Raw genomic sequence first — 13,782 nt, 5'->3', positions numbered from 1 at the left:
GTTCCAGCATGCCCGGCAGGTCATCCCGGAGAGTCCTCCAAGTGGTTCTGGCATAGCCCGCAGGTGATTTGGGCATGTCCGGCAGGTGGTTCCGTCATGCTCGGCAGGTGGTTCAGGCGTGGCCGGCAGGTGGTTCCAGTCTGTCCAGTACGTGTTTCCAGGTTGTCCGGCACGTGGTTCTGGTACATCTGAGAGGTTGTTCCGCCATGGTGGGCAGGTGATTCCGGACTGTCCCCCAGGTGGTTCTGGCATAGCCAGAAGTTGATATTGGCGTGTCCGGCAGGTGGTTCCGTCGAGTCGAGCAGCTGGCTGTGGTGTGTTCGACAGGTGGTTCCGGCGTGTCTGGCAGGTGGTTCCGTTCTGTCCGATAGGTCGTTCCGGCATGTCCGGCACGTGCTCCTGGCACGTCTGAGAGGTGGTTCTGGCATGCCAGGCAGGAGATTCCGGAGTGTCGGGTAAGTGGTTCTGCTGTAGCCGGCAGTTCATTTTGGCGTGTCCGGCACGTGGGTCCTGCGAGTCGAGCAGGTGGTTCCGGCGTGCTCGGCAGGTGGTCCAGGCGTGTCCGGAAGGTGGTTCCAGACTGTCCAGGACGTGGTTCCAGCGTGTCCGGCACACGGTTTCGTTACGTCTGAGAGGTGGCTTCTGCATGCACGGCAGGTCATTCCGGACTGTAGGCCAGGTGGTTCCCGCATAGCCAGCTGTTGATTTTGGCCTGTCTGGCGGGTGGTTCCTACGAGTCAAGCAGGTGGTTCCGGCTTGTCTGTCAGGTGGTTCCGGTCTGTCCGGTATGTGTTTCCGGCGTGTCCGGCACGTGCTTCCGGCACGTCTGAGTGGTGGTTCCGGCATGCGCGGCAGGTGATTCCGGAGTGTCCGCCAGGTGGATCTGGCGTACCCGACAGGTGATTTTGGCGTGTCCGGCAGGTGTTTCTGGCGAGTCGAGCAGGTGGGTCCGGCATGCTCGGCAGGTGCTTCCGGCGTGTCCGGCACGTGGTTCTGGTGTGTCTGAGAGCTGGTTCTGGCATGTCCGGCAGATGATTCCGGAGTGTCCACCAAGTGGTTCTGGTATACACGGCAGGTGATTTCGGCGTGTCAGGAAGGTGGTTCCGGCTAGTTGAGCAGGTGGATCAGGCGTGCTCGCCAGGGGGTTCAGGCGGGTCTGGCAGGTGGTTTCGGTGTGTTCGGGGAGTGGTTCCGGCATCTCAGGCACATGATTCTGACACGTCTGAGAGGTGGTTCCGGCCGTCCCAACAGGTGTTTCCGGAGTGTCCGCCAAGTGGTTCTGGCGTAGCTGGCAGGTGATGTTGGCGTGACCGGCAGGTGGTTCCAGCAAGCCCGGCAGGTGATTGCGGAGTGTCTGCCGAGTGGTTCTGGCGTAGCCGGCAGGTGATTTTGGCGTGTCCAGCAGGTGGTTTTGGCGAGTCGAGCAGGTGGTTCTGGCGTGCTCGGCAGGTGCTTCCGGTGTCATTGGCATGCGGTTCCGGCATGTCTGAGAGGTGGTTCCGCCATGCCCGGCAGGTGATTCCGGAGTGTTCGCCAAGTGGTTCTGGCGTAGCCGGCAGGTGATTTTGCGTGTCCGGCAATGGTTCCGGCGAGTCGAGCCGGTGGTTCCGGCGTGTCCGGCAGGTGGTTCCGGCATGTCCAGCAGGTGGTTCCGGCGAGCTCAGCAGGTGCTTCCGGTCTCTCCGGCACGTGGTTGTGGCACGTCTGAGAGATGGTTCCGGCATGCCCGGCAGGTGATTCCGGAGTGTCCGGCATGTGGTTCTGGCACCTCTGAGAGGTGGTTCCGGCATGCCCGGCAGGTGGTTCCGGAGTGTCTGCCGAGTGGTTCTGGCGTAGCCGGCAGGTGATTCTGGCGTGTCCAGCAGGTGGTTCTGGGGAGTGGATCAGGTGGTTCCGGCATACTCGGCAGGTGGTACCGGCGTGTCCGGAACATGGTTCTGGCAAGTCTGAGAGGTGGTTCCGGCATGCCCGGCAGGTGATTCCGGAGTGTTCGCCAAGTGGTTCTGGCGTAGCCGGCAGGTGATTTTGCATGTCCGGCGGTGGTTCCGGCGAGTCGAGCCGGTGGTTCCGGCATGTCCGGCAGGTGGTTCCGGTCTGTCCAGCAGGTGGTTCTGGTGTGTCCGGCACGAGGTTCTGACACGTCTGAGAGGTTGTGTCGCCATTCACTTCACGTGATTCCGGCTTGTCCGCCAAGTGGTTCTAGTGTAGCGGGCAGGTGATTTTGGCGTGTCCGGCAGGTGGGACCGGTGAGTCAAGCAGGTGGTTCCGGCGAGTGTTTCCTGTGTTTCCGGTCTGTCCGGGAGATGGTTCCGGCCTGTCCGGCACGTGCTTCTGGCACTTCTGAGAGGTTGTGCTGGCATGCCCGGCAGGTGATTCTGGAGTGTCCGCCAAGTGGTTCTGGCATAGCCGGCAGGTGATATCGGTGTGTCCGGCAGGTGGTTCTGGGGAGTGGATCAGGAACTTCCGGCATTCTCGGCATGTGCTTCCGCCGTCTCCAGCATGTGGTTTTGGCACCTCTGAGAGGTGGTTCCAGCATGCCCGGCAGGTGATTCCGGAGTGTCCGACAGGTGGTTGTGGCGTAACCCGCAGGTGTTTCTGGTGTGTCCGGCAGGTGGCTCTGGTGAGTCGAGCCGGTGGTTCCGGCGTGCTCGGCAGGTGGTTCCGGCAGGTCCGGCAGGTGTTTGCCGTCTGTCCATGACGTGGTTCCGGCATGCCCGCAATGTGATTCTGGAGTGTCCACCAAGTGGTTTTGGCGTAGCCGGCATATGATTTTGGCCTGTGAGGCAGGTGGTTCCGGCATGTCCAGCAGGTGGTTCCGGCGAGCTCGGCAGGTGCTTCCGGTCTCTCCGGCACGTGGTTGTGGCACGTCTGAGAGATGGTTCCGGCATGCCCGGCAGGTGATTCCGGAGTGTCCGGCATGTGGTTCTGGCACCTCTGAGAGGTGGTTCCGGCATGCCCGGCAGGTGATTCAGGAGTCTCCGGCATGTGGTTCTGGCACCTCTGAGAGGTAGTTCCGGAACGCCTGGCATGTGATTCCGGAGTGTCTGCCGAGTGGTTCTGGCATAGCCGGCAGTTGATTTTGGCGTGTCAACTAGGTGGTTCTGGGGAGTGGATCAGCTGGTTCCGGTATACTCGGCAGGTGGTACCGGCGTGAACAGAACATGGTTCTGGCAAGTCTGAGAGGTGGTTCCGGCATGCCCGACAGGTGATTCCGGAGTGTCCGCCAAGTGTTTCTGGCGTACCCGGCAGGTGATTTTGGCATGTCCGACAGGTGTTTCTTGCGAGTCGAGCAGGTGGCTCAGGCATGCTCAGCTGGTGCTTCCGGCGTCTCAGGCACGTGGTTCTGGTGTGTCTGAGAGCTGGTTCTGGCATGTCCGGCAGATGATTCCGGAGTGTCCACCAAGTGGTTCTGGTATACCTGGCAGGTGATTTTGGCGTGTCAGGAAGGTGGTTCCGGCTAGTTGAGCAGGTGGATCAGGCGTGCTCGCCAGGGGGTTCAGGCGGGTCTGGCAGGTGGTTTCGGTGTGTTCTGGGTGTGGTTCAGGAATCTCAGGCACATGGTAATGGCACGTTTGAGAGGTGGTTCCGGCCGGCCCGACAGGTGTTTCCGGACTGTCTGCCAAGTGGTTCTGGTGTAGCTGGCAGGTGATGTTGGCGTGCCCGGCAGCTGGTTCCAGCAAGCCCGGCAGGTGATTGCGGAGTGTCTGCCGAGTGGTTCTGGCGTAGCCGGCAGGTGATTTTGCATGTCCGGCGGTGGTTCCGGCGAGTCGAGCCGGTGGTTCCGGCGTGTCCGGCAGGTGGTTCCGGTCTGTCCGGCAGGTGGTTCTGGCGTGTCCGGCACGAGGTTCTGGCACGTCTGAGAGGTGGTTCCGGCATGCCCGACAGGTGATTCCGGAGTGTCCGCCACGTGGTTCTGGCGTACCCGGCAGGTGATTTTGGTGTTTCTGGCAGGTGTTTCTTGCAAGTCGAGCATGTGGCTCAGGCATGCTCAGCAGGTGCTTCCGGCGTGTCCGGCACGTGGTTCTGGTGTGTCTGAGAGCTGGTTCTGGCATGTCTGGCAGATGATTCTGGAGTGTCCACCAAGTGGTTCTGGCATACCCGGCAGGTGATTTTGTCCTGTCAGGTACTTGGTTCCGGCGAGTCGAACAGGTGGTTCCGGCGTGCTCGAGTGGTGCTTCCGGTGTCATTGTCACGTGGTTCTGGCATGTCTGAGAGGTGGTTCCGGCATGCCGGGCAGGTGATTCAGGAGTGTCGTGTAAGTGGTTCTGGTGTAGCCGGCAGTTCCTTTTGGCGTGTCCGGCATGTGGGTACTGAAAGTTGAGCAGGTGGTTCCGGCGTGCTCGGCAGGTGGTCCAGGCGTGTCCGGCAGGTGGTTCCAGTCTGTCCATGACGTGGTTCCAGCGTCTCTGGCACGTGGTTCTGGTGTGTCTGAGAGCTGGTTCTGGCATGTCCGGCAGAGATTCCGGAGTGTCCGTCAAGTGCTTCTGGCATGCCCGGCAGGTGATTTTGGCATGTGAGGTACGTGATTCGGGCGAGTCGAGCAGGTGGTTCCGGCATGTCTGGTAGGTGGTTTCGGTGTGTTCGGGCTGTGGTTCCGGCATCTCATGCACATGGTTCTGTCACGTCTCAGATGTCGTTCCGGCCGGCCCGACAGGTGTTTCTGCAGTGTCCGCCAAGTGGTTCCGGCGTAGTTGGCAGGTGATTTTGGCATGACCGGCAGGTGGTTCCAGCAAGCCCGGCAGGTGATTGCGAAGTGTTCACCAACTGGTTGTGGCGTAGACGGCAGGTGATTTTTGCGTCTCCGGCAGGTGGTTCTGGTGAGTCGAGCAGGAGGTTCCTGCGTGCTCGGCAGGTGCTTCCGGTGTCATTGGCACGTGGTTCTGGCATGTCCGAGAGGTGGTTCCGGCATGCCCGGCCGGTGATTACAGAGTGTTCGCCAAGTGGTTCTGGCGTAGCCGGCAGGTGATTTTGCCATGTCCGGCATGTGGTTCCAGAGAGTCGAGCATGTGGTTCCGGCGTGCTCGACAATTGGTTCAGGCAGGTCCGGCAGAGGGTTCCGGTCTGTCCGGGAGGTGGTTCCGGCGTGTCCGGCATTGGTTCCGGCACGTCTGAGAGGTGGTTCTATCATGCCCGGCAGGTGATTCAGAGAGTCCACCACGTGGTTTTGGCGTAGCCGGCAGGTGATTTTGGCGTGTCCGGCAGGTTTTTCAGGCGAGTTGAGCAGGTGCTTCCGGCATGCCCGAAAGCTGATTGCAGTGTGTCCGGTAGGTGGTTCCGGCGTGTACGGCACGTGGTTCTGGTACATCTCAGAGGTGGTTGCGCATGCCCAACAGGCGATTCTGGACAGTCCGCCACGTGGTTCTGGCACGTCTGAGAGGTGGTTCCAGCATGCCCGGCAGGTCATCCCGGAGAGTCCTCCAAGTGGTTCTGGCATAGCCCGCAGGTGTTTTTGGCGAGTCCGGCAGGTGGTTCCGTCGTGCTCGGCAGGTGGTTCAGGCGTGGCCGGCAGGTGGTTCCAGTCTGTCCAGGACGTGGTTCCAGCGTGTCCGGCACACGGTTTCGTTATGTCTGAGAGGTGGCTTCTGCATGCACGGCAGGTCATTCCGGACTGTAGGCCAGGTGGTTCCCGCATAGCCAGCTGTTGATTTTGGCCTGTCTGGCGGGTGGTTCCTACGAGTCGAGCAGGTGGTTCCGGCTTGTCTGTCAGGTGGTTCCGGTCTGTCCGGTATGTGTTTCCGGCGTGTCCGGCACATGCTTCCGGCACGTCTGAGTGGTGGTTCCGGCGAGCTCAGCAGGTGCTTCCGGTCTCTCCGGCATGTGGTTGTGGCACGTCTGAGAGATGGTTCCGGCATGCCCGGCAGGTGATTCCGGAGTGTCCGGCATGTGGTTCTGGCACCTCTGAGAGGTGGTTCCGGCATGCCCGGCAGGTGGTTCCGGAGTGTCTGCCGAGTGGTTCTGGCGTAGCCGGCAGGTGATTCTGGCGTGTCCAGCAGGTGGTTCTGGGGAGTGGATCAGGTGGTTCCGGCATACTCGGCAGGTGGTACCGGCGTGTCCGGAACATGGTTCTGGCAAGTCTGAGAGGTGGTTCCGGCATGCCCGGCAGGTGATTCCGGAGTGTTCGCCAAGTGGTTCTGGCGTAGCCGGCAGGTGATTTTGCATGTCTGGCGGTGGTTCCGGCGAGTCGAGCCGGTGGTTCCGGCATGTCCGGCAGGTGGTTCCGGTCTGTCCAGCAGGTGGTTCTGGTGTGTCCGGCACGAGGTTCTGACACGTCTGAGAGGTTGTGTCGCCATTCACTTCACGTGATTCCGGCTTGTCCGCCAAGTGGTTCTAGTGTAGCGGGCAGGTGATTTTGGCGTGTCCGGCAGGTGGGACCGGTGAGTCAAGCAGGTGGTTCCGGCGAGTGTTTCCTGTGTTTCCGGTCTGTCCGGGAGATGGTTCCGGCCTGTCCGGCACGTGCTTCTGGCACTTCTGAGAGGTTGTGCTGGCATGCCCGGCAGGTGATTCTGGAGTGTCCGCCAAGTGGTTCTGGCGTAGCCGGCAGGTGATATCGGTGTGTCCGGCAGGTGGTTCTGGGGAGTGGATCAGGAACTTCCGGCATTCTCGGCATGTGCTTCCGCCGTCTCCAGCATGTGGTTGTGGCACCTCTGAGAGGTGGTTCCAGCATGCCCGGCAGGTGATTCCGGAGTGTCCGACAGGTGGTTGTGGCGTAACCCGCAGGTGTTTCTGGTGTGTCCGGCAGGTGGCTCTGGTGAGTCGAGCAGGTGGTTCCGGCGTGCTCGGCAGGTGGTTCCGGCAGGTCCGGCAGGTGTTTGCCGTCTGTCCATGACGTGGTTCCGGCATGCCCGCAAGGTGATTCTGGAGTGTCCACCAAGTGGTTTTGGCGTAGCCGGCATATGATTTTGGCCTGTGAGGCAGGTGGTTCCGGCATGTCCAGCAGGTGGTTCCGGCGAGCTCGGCAGGTGCTTCCGGTCTCTCCGGCACGTGGTTGTGGCACGTCTGAGAGATGGTTCCGGCATGCCCGGCAGGTGATTCCGGAGTGTCCGGCATGTGGTTCTGGCACCTCTGAGAGGTGGTTCCGGCATGCCCGGCAGGTGATTCCGGAGTGTCCGGCATGTGGTTCTGGCACCTCTGAGAGGTAGTTCCGGAACGCCTGGCATGTGATTCCGGAGTGTCTGCCGAGTGGTTCTGGCATAGCCGGCAGTTGATTTTGGCGTGTCAACTAGGTGGTTCTGGGGAGTGGATCAGCTGGTTCCGGTATACTCGGCAGGTGGTACCGGCGTGAACAGAACATGGTTCTGGCAAGTCTGAGAGGTGGTTCCGGCATGCCCGACAGGTGATTCCGGAGTGTCCGCCAAGTGTTTCTGGCGTACCCGGCAGGTGATTTTGGCATGTCCGACAGGTGTTTCTTGCGAGTCGAGCAGGTGGCTCAGGCATGCTCAGCTGGTGCTTCCGGCGTCTCAGGCACGTGGTTCTGGTGTGTCTGAGAGCTGGTTCTGGCATGTTCGGCAGATGATTCCGGAGTGTCCACCAAGTGGTTCTGGTATACCTGGCAGGTGATTTTGGCGTGTCAGGAAGGTGGTTCCGGCTAGTTGAGCAGGTGGATCAGGCGTGCTCGCCAGGAGGTTCAGGCGGGTCTGGCAGGTGGTTTCGGTGTGTTCTGGGTGTGGTTCAGGGATCTCAGGCACATGGTAATGGCACGTTTGAGAGGTGGTTCCGGCCGGCCCGACAGGTGTTTCCGGACTGTCTGCCAAGTGGTTCTGGTGTAGCTGGCAGGTGATGTTGGCGTGACCGGCAGGTGGTTCCAGCAAGCCCGGCAGGTGATTGCGGAGTGTCTGCCGAGTGGTTCTGGCGTAGCCGGCAGGTGATTTTGCATGTCCGGCGGTGGTTCCGGCGAGTCGAGCCAGTGGTTCCGGCATGTCCGGCAGATGGTTCCGGTCTGTCCGGCAGGTGGTTCTGGCGTGTGCGGCACGAGGTTCTGGCACGTCTGAGAGGTGGTTCCGGCATGCCCGACAGGTGATTCCGGAGTGTCCGCCACGTGGTTCTGGCATACCCGGCAGGTGATTTTGGCGTTTCTGGCAGGTGTTTCTTGCAAGTCGAGCATGTGGCTCAGGCATGCTCAGCAGGTGCTTCCGGCGTGTCCGGCACGTGGTTCTGGTGTGTCTGAGAGCTGGTTCTGGCATGTCTGGCAGATGATTCTGGAGTGTCCACCAAGTGGTTCTGGCATACCCGGCAGGTGATTTTGTCCTGTCAGGTACTTGGTTCCGGCGAGTCGAACAGGTGGTTCCGGCGTGCTCGAGTGGTGCTTCCGGTGTCATTGTCACGTGGTTCTGGCATGTCTGAGAGGTGGTTCCGGCATGCCGGGCAGGTGATTCAGGAGTGTCGTGTAAGTGGTTCTGGTGTAGCCGGCAGTTCCTTTTGGCGTGTCCGGCACGTGGGTACTGAAAGTCGAGCAGGTGGTTCCGGCGTGCTCGGCAGGTGGTCCAGGCGTGTCCGGCAGGTGGTTCCAGTCTGTCCAGGACGTGGTTCCAGCGTCTCTGGCACGTGGTTCTGGTGTGTCGGAGAGCTGGTTCTGGCATGTCCGGCAGAGATTCCGGAGTGTCCGTCAAGTGCTTCTGGCATGCCCGGCAGGTGATTTTGGCGTGTGAGGTCCGTGATTCGGGCGAGTCGAGCAGGTGGTTCCGGCATGTCTGGTAGGTGGTTTCGGTGTGTTCGGGCTGTGGTTCCGGCATCTCATGCACATGGTTCTGTCACGTCTCAGATGTCGTTCCGGCCGGCCCGACAGGTGTTTCTGCAGTGTCCGCCAAGTGGTTCCGGCGTAGTTGGCAGGTGATTTTGGCATGACCGGCAGGTGGTTCCAGCAAGCCCGGCAGGTGATTGCGAAGTGTTCACCAACTGGTTGTGGCGTAGACGGCAGGTGATTTTTGCGTCTCCGGCAGGTGGTTCTGGTGAGTCGAGCAGGAGGTTCCTGCGTGCTCGGCAGGTGCTTCCGGTGTCATTGGCACGTGGTTCTGGCATGTCCGAGAGGTGGTTCCGGCATGCCCGGCCGGTGATTACAGAGTGTTCGCCAAGTGGTTCTGGCGTAGCCGGCAGGTGATTTTGCCATGTCCGGCATGTGGTTCCAGAGAGTCGAGCATGTGGTTCCGGCGTGCTCGACAATTGGTTCAGGCAGGTCCGGCAGAGGGTTCCGGTCTGTCCGGGAGGTGGTTCCGGCGTGTCCGGCATTGGTTCCGGCACGTCTGAGAGGTGGTTCTATCATGCCCGGCAGGTGATTCAGAGAGTCCACCACGTGGTTTTGGCGTAGCCGGCAGGTGATTTTGGCGTGTCCGGCAGGTTTTTCAGGCGAGTTGAGCAGGTGCTTCCGGCATGCCCGAAAGCTGATTCCGGTGTGTCCGGTAGGTGGTTCCGGCGTGTACGGCACGTGGTTCTGGTACGTCTCAGAGGTGGTTGCGCATGCCCAACAGGCGATTCTGGACAGTCCGCCACGTGGTTCTGGCACGTCTGAGAGGTGGTTCCAGCATGCCCGGCAGGTCATCCCGGAGAGTCCTCCAAGTGGTTCTGGCATAGCCCGCAGGTGTTTTTGGCGAGTCCGGCAGGTGGTTCCGTCGTGCTTGGCAGGTGGTTCAGGCGTGGCCGGCAGGTGGTTCCAGTCTGTCCAGTACGTGTTTCCAGCTTGTGCGGCATGTGATTCTGGTACGTGTGAGAGGTGGTTATTGCATGCCCGGCAGGTGATTCCGGACTGTCCGCCAGGTGGTTCTCGCATAGCCAGCTGTTGATTTTGACCTGTCTGGCAGGTGGTTCCGGCGAGTCGAGCAGGTGGCTCCGGCGTGCTCGGCAGGTGTTTCCGGCATGTCTGGCTGGTGGTTCTGGTCTGTCCAGTAGGTCGTTCCGGCATGTCCGGCACGTGCTTCTGGCACTTCTGAGAGGTGGTTCCGCCACGGCTGGCAGGTGATTCCGGACTGTCCCCCAGGTGGTTCTGGCATAGCCAGCAGTTGATATTGGCCTGTCCGGAATGTGGTTCCGGCGAGTCGAGCAGCTGGCTGTGGCGTGTTCGGCAGGTGGTTCCGGCGTGTCTGGCAGGTGGTTCCGTTCTGTCCGATAGTTCGTTCCGGCATGTCCGGCACGTGCTTCTGGCACGTGTGAGAGGTGGTTCTGGCATGCCAGGCAGGTGATTCCGGAGTGTCGGGTAAGTGGTTCTGGCGTAGCCGGCAGCTCATTTTGGCGTGTCAGGCATGTGGGTCCTGCGAGTCAAGCAGGTGGTTCTGGTGTGCTCGGCAGGTGGTCCAGGCGTGCCCGGCAGGTGGTTCCGGTCTTACGGGGAGGGGGATCCGGCGTGTCTGGCGCGTTGTTCCGGCACGTCTGAGAGGTGGTTCTATGATGCCAGGCAGGTGATTCCAGAGAGTCCACCAAGTGGTTCTGGTGTAGCCGGCAGGTGATTTTTGCGTGTCCAGCAGTTGGGACTGGTGAGTCAAGCACGTGGTTCCGGCGAGTGTTTCCTGTGTTTCCGGTCTGTCCAGGAGATGGTTCCGGCCTGTCCGGCACGTGCTTCTGGCACTTCTGAGAGGTTGTGCTGGCATGCCAGGCAGGGGATTCCGGAGTGTCCGCCAATTGGTTCTGGCGTAGCCGGCAGGTGATTTTGCCAAGTCCAGCATGTGGTTCCAGCGAGTCGAGCATGTGGTTCCGGCGTGCTCGACAGTTGGCTCAGGCAGGTCCGGCAGGTGGTTCCGGCGTGTCCGGCACGTGGTTCCGGCACGTCTGAGAGGTGGTTCTATCATGCCCGGCAGGTGATTCCAGAGAGTCCACCAAGTGGTTTTGGCGTAGCCGGCAGGTGATTTTGGCGTGTCCCGCAGGTGGTTCAGGCGACTTGAGCAGGTGGTTCCGACGTGCTCGGCAGGTGCTTCCGGCGTCTCCGGCACGTGTTTCTGGCACATCTGACATGTGGTTCCGGCATGCCCAAAAGGTGATTCCGGTGTGTCCGGTAGGTGGTTCTGGCGTGTACGGCACGTGGTTCTGGTACGTCTCAGAGGTGGTTGCGCATGCCCAACAGGCGATTCTGGACAGTCCGCCACGTGGTTCTGGCACGTCTGAGAGGTGGTTCCAGCATGCCCGGCAGGTCATCCCGGAGAGTCCTCCAAGTGGTTCTGGCATAGCCCGCAGGTGATTTGGGCATGTCCGGCAGGTGGTTCCGTCATGCTCGGCAGGTGGTTCAGGCGTGGCCGGCAGGTGGTTCCAGTCTGTCCAGTACGTGTTTCCAGGTTGTCCGGCACGTGGTTCTGGTACATCTGAGAGGTTGTTCCGCCATGGTGGGCAGGTGATTCCGGACTGTCCCCCAGGTGGTTCTGGCATAGCCAGAAGTTGATATTGGCGTGTCCGGCAGGTGGTTCCGTCGAGTCGAGCAGCTGGCTGTGGTGTGTTCGACAGGTGGTTCCGGCGTGTCTGGCAGGTGGTTCCGTTCTGTCCGATAGGTCGTTCCGGCATGTCCGGCACGTGCTCCTGGCACGTCTGAGAGGTGGTTCTGGCATGCCAGGCAGGAGATTCCGGAGTGTCGGGTAAGTGGTTCTGCTGTAGCCGGCAGTTCATTTTGGCGTGTCCGGCACGTGGGTCCTGCGAGTCGAGCAGGTGGTTCCGGCGTGCTCGGCAGGTGGTCCAGGCGTGTCCGGAAGGTGGTTCCAGACTGTCCAGGACGTGGTTCCAGCGTGTCCGGCACACGGTTTCGTTACGTCTGAGAGGTGGCTTCTGCATGCACGGCAGGTCATTCCGGACTGTAGGCCAGGTGGTTCCCGCATAGCCAGCTGTTGATTTTGGCCTGTCTGGCGGGTGGTTCCTACGAGTCGAGCAGGTGGTTCCGGCTTGTCTGTCAGGTGGTTCCGGTCTGTCCGGTATGTGTTTCCGGCGTGTCCGGCACGTGCTTCCGGCACGTCTGAGTGGTGGTTCCGGCATGCGCGGCAGGTGATTCCGGAGTGTCCGCCAGGTGGATCTGGCGTACCCGACAGGTGATTTTGGCGTGTCCGGCAGTTGTTTCTGGCGAGTCGAGCAGGTGGGTCCGGCATGCTCGGCAGGTGCTTCCGGCGTGTCCGGCACGTGGTTCTGGTGTGTCTGAGAGCTGGTTCTGGCATGTCCGGCAGATGATTCCGGAGTGTCCACCAAGTGGTTCTGGTATACACGGCAGGTGATTTCGGCGTGTCAGGAAGGTGGTTCCGGCTAGTTGAGCAGGTGGATCAGGCGTGCTCGCCAGGGGGTTCAGGCGGGTCTGGCAGGTGGTTTCGGTGTGTTCGGGGAGTGGTTCCGGCATCTCAGGCACATGATTCTGACACGTCTGAGAGGTGGTTCCGGCCGTCCCAACAGGTGTTTCCGGAGTGTCCGCCAAGTGGTTCTGGCGTAGCTGGCAGGTGATGTTGGCGTGACCGGCAGGTGGTTCCAGCAAGCCCGGCAGGTGATTGCGGAGTGTCTGCCGAGTGGTTCTGGCTTAGCCGGCAGGTGATTTTGGTGTGTCCAGCAGGTGGTTTTGGCGAGTCGAGCAGGTGGTTCTGGCGTGCTCGGCAGGTGCTTCCGGTGTCATTGGCATGCGGTTCCGGCATGTCTGAGAGGTGGTTCCGCCATGCCCGGCAGGTGATTCCGGAGTGTTCGCCAAGTGGTTCTGGCGTAGCCGGCAGGTGATTTTGCGTGTCCGGCAATGGTTCCGGCGAGTCGAGCCGGTGGTTCCGGCGTGTCCGGCAGGTGGTTCCAGCATGTCCAGCAGGTGGTTCCGGCGAGCTCAGCAGGTGCTTCCGGTCTCTCCGGCACGTGGTTGTGGCACGTCTGAGAGATGGTTCCGGCATGCCCGGCAGGTGATTCCGGAGTGTCCGGCATGTGGTTCTGGCACCTCTGAGAGGTGGTTCCGGCATGCCCGGCAGGTGGTTCCGGAGTGTCTGCCGAGTGGTTCTGGCGTAGCCGGCAGGTGATTCTGGCGTGTCCAGCAGGTGGTTCTGGGGAGTGGATCAGGTGGTTCCGGCATACTCGGCAGGTGGTACCGGCGTGTCCGGAACATGGTTCTGGCAAGTCTGAGAGGTGGTTCCGGCATGCCCGGCAGGTGATTCCGGAGTGTTCGCCAAGTGGTTCTGGCGTAGCCGGCAGGTGATTTTGCATGTCCGGCGGTGGTTCCGGCGAGTCGAGCCGGTGGTTCCGGCATGTCCGGCAGGTGGTTCCAGTCTGTCCAGCAGGTGGTTCTGGTGTGTCCGGCACGAGGTTCTGACACGTCTGAGAGGTTGTGTCGCCATTCACTTCACGTGATTCCGGCTTGTCCGCCAAGTGGTTCTAGTGTAGCGGGCAGGTGATTTTGGCGTGTCCGGCAGGTGGGACCGGTGAGTCAAGCAGGTGGTTCCGGCGAGTGTTTCCTGTGTTTCCGGTCTGTCCGGGAGATGGTTCCGGCCTGTCCGGCACGTGCTTCTGGCACTTCTGAGAGGTTGTGCTGGCATGCCCGGCAGGTGATTCTGGAGTGTCCGCCAAGTGGTTCTGGCATAGCTGGCAGGTGATATCGGTGTGTCCGGCAGGTGGTTCTGGGGAGTGGATCAGGAACTTCCGGCATTCTCGGCATGTGCTTCCGCCGTCTCCAGCATGTGGTTTTGGCACCTCTGAGAGGTGGTTCCAGCATGCCCGGCAGGTGATTCCGGAGTGTCCGACAGGTGGTTGTGGCGTAACCCGCAGGTGTTTCTGGTGTGTCCGGCAGGTGGCTCTGGTGAGTCGAGCCGGTGGTTCCGGCGTGCTCGGCAGGTGGTTCCGGCAGGTCCGGCAGGTGTTTGCCGTCTG

This window comes from Equus caballus, chromosome 10 (genome assembly GCF_041296265.1).
Source record: "Equus caballus isolate H_3958 breed thoroughbred chromosome 10, TB-T2T, whole genome shotgun sequence".
Lineage (NCBI taxonomy): Eukaryota > Metazoa > Chordata > Mammalia > Perissodactyla > Equidae > Equus > Equus caballus.
The sequence above is the reverse complement of the archived record's forward strand: the minus strand, read 5'-3'. Positions refer to the sequence as shown.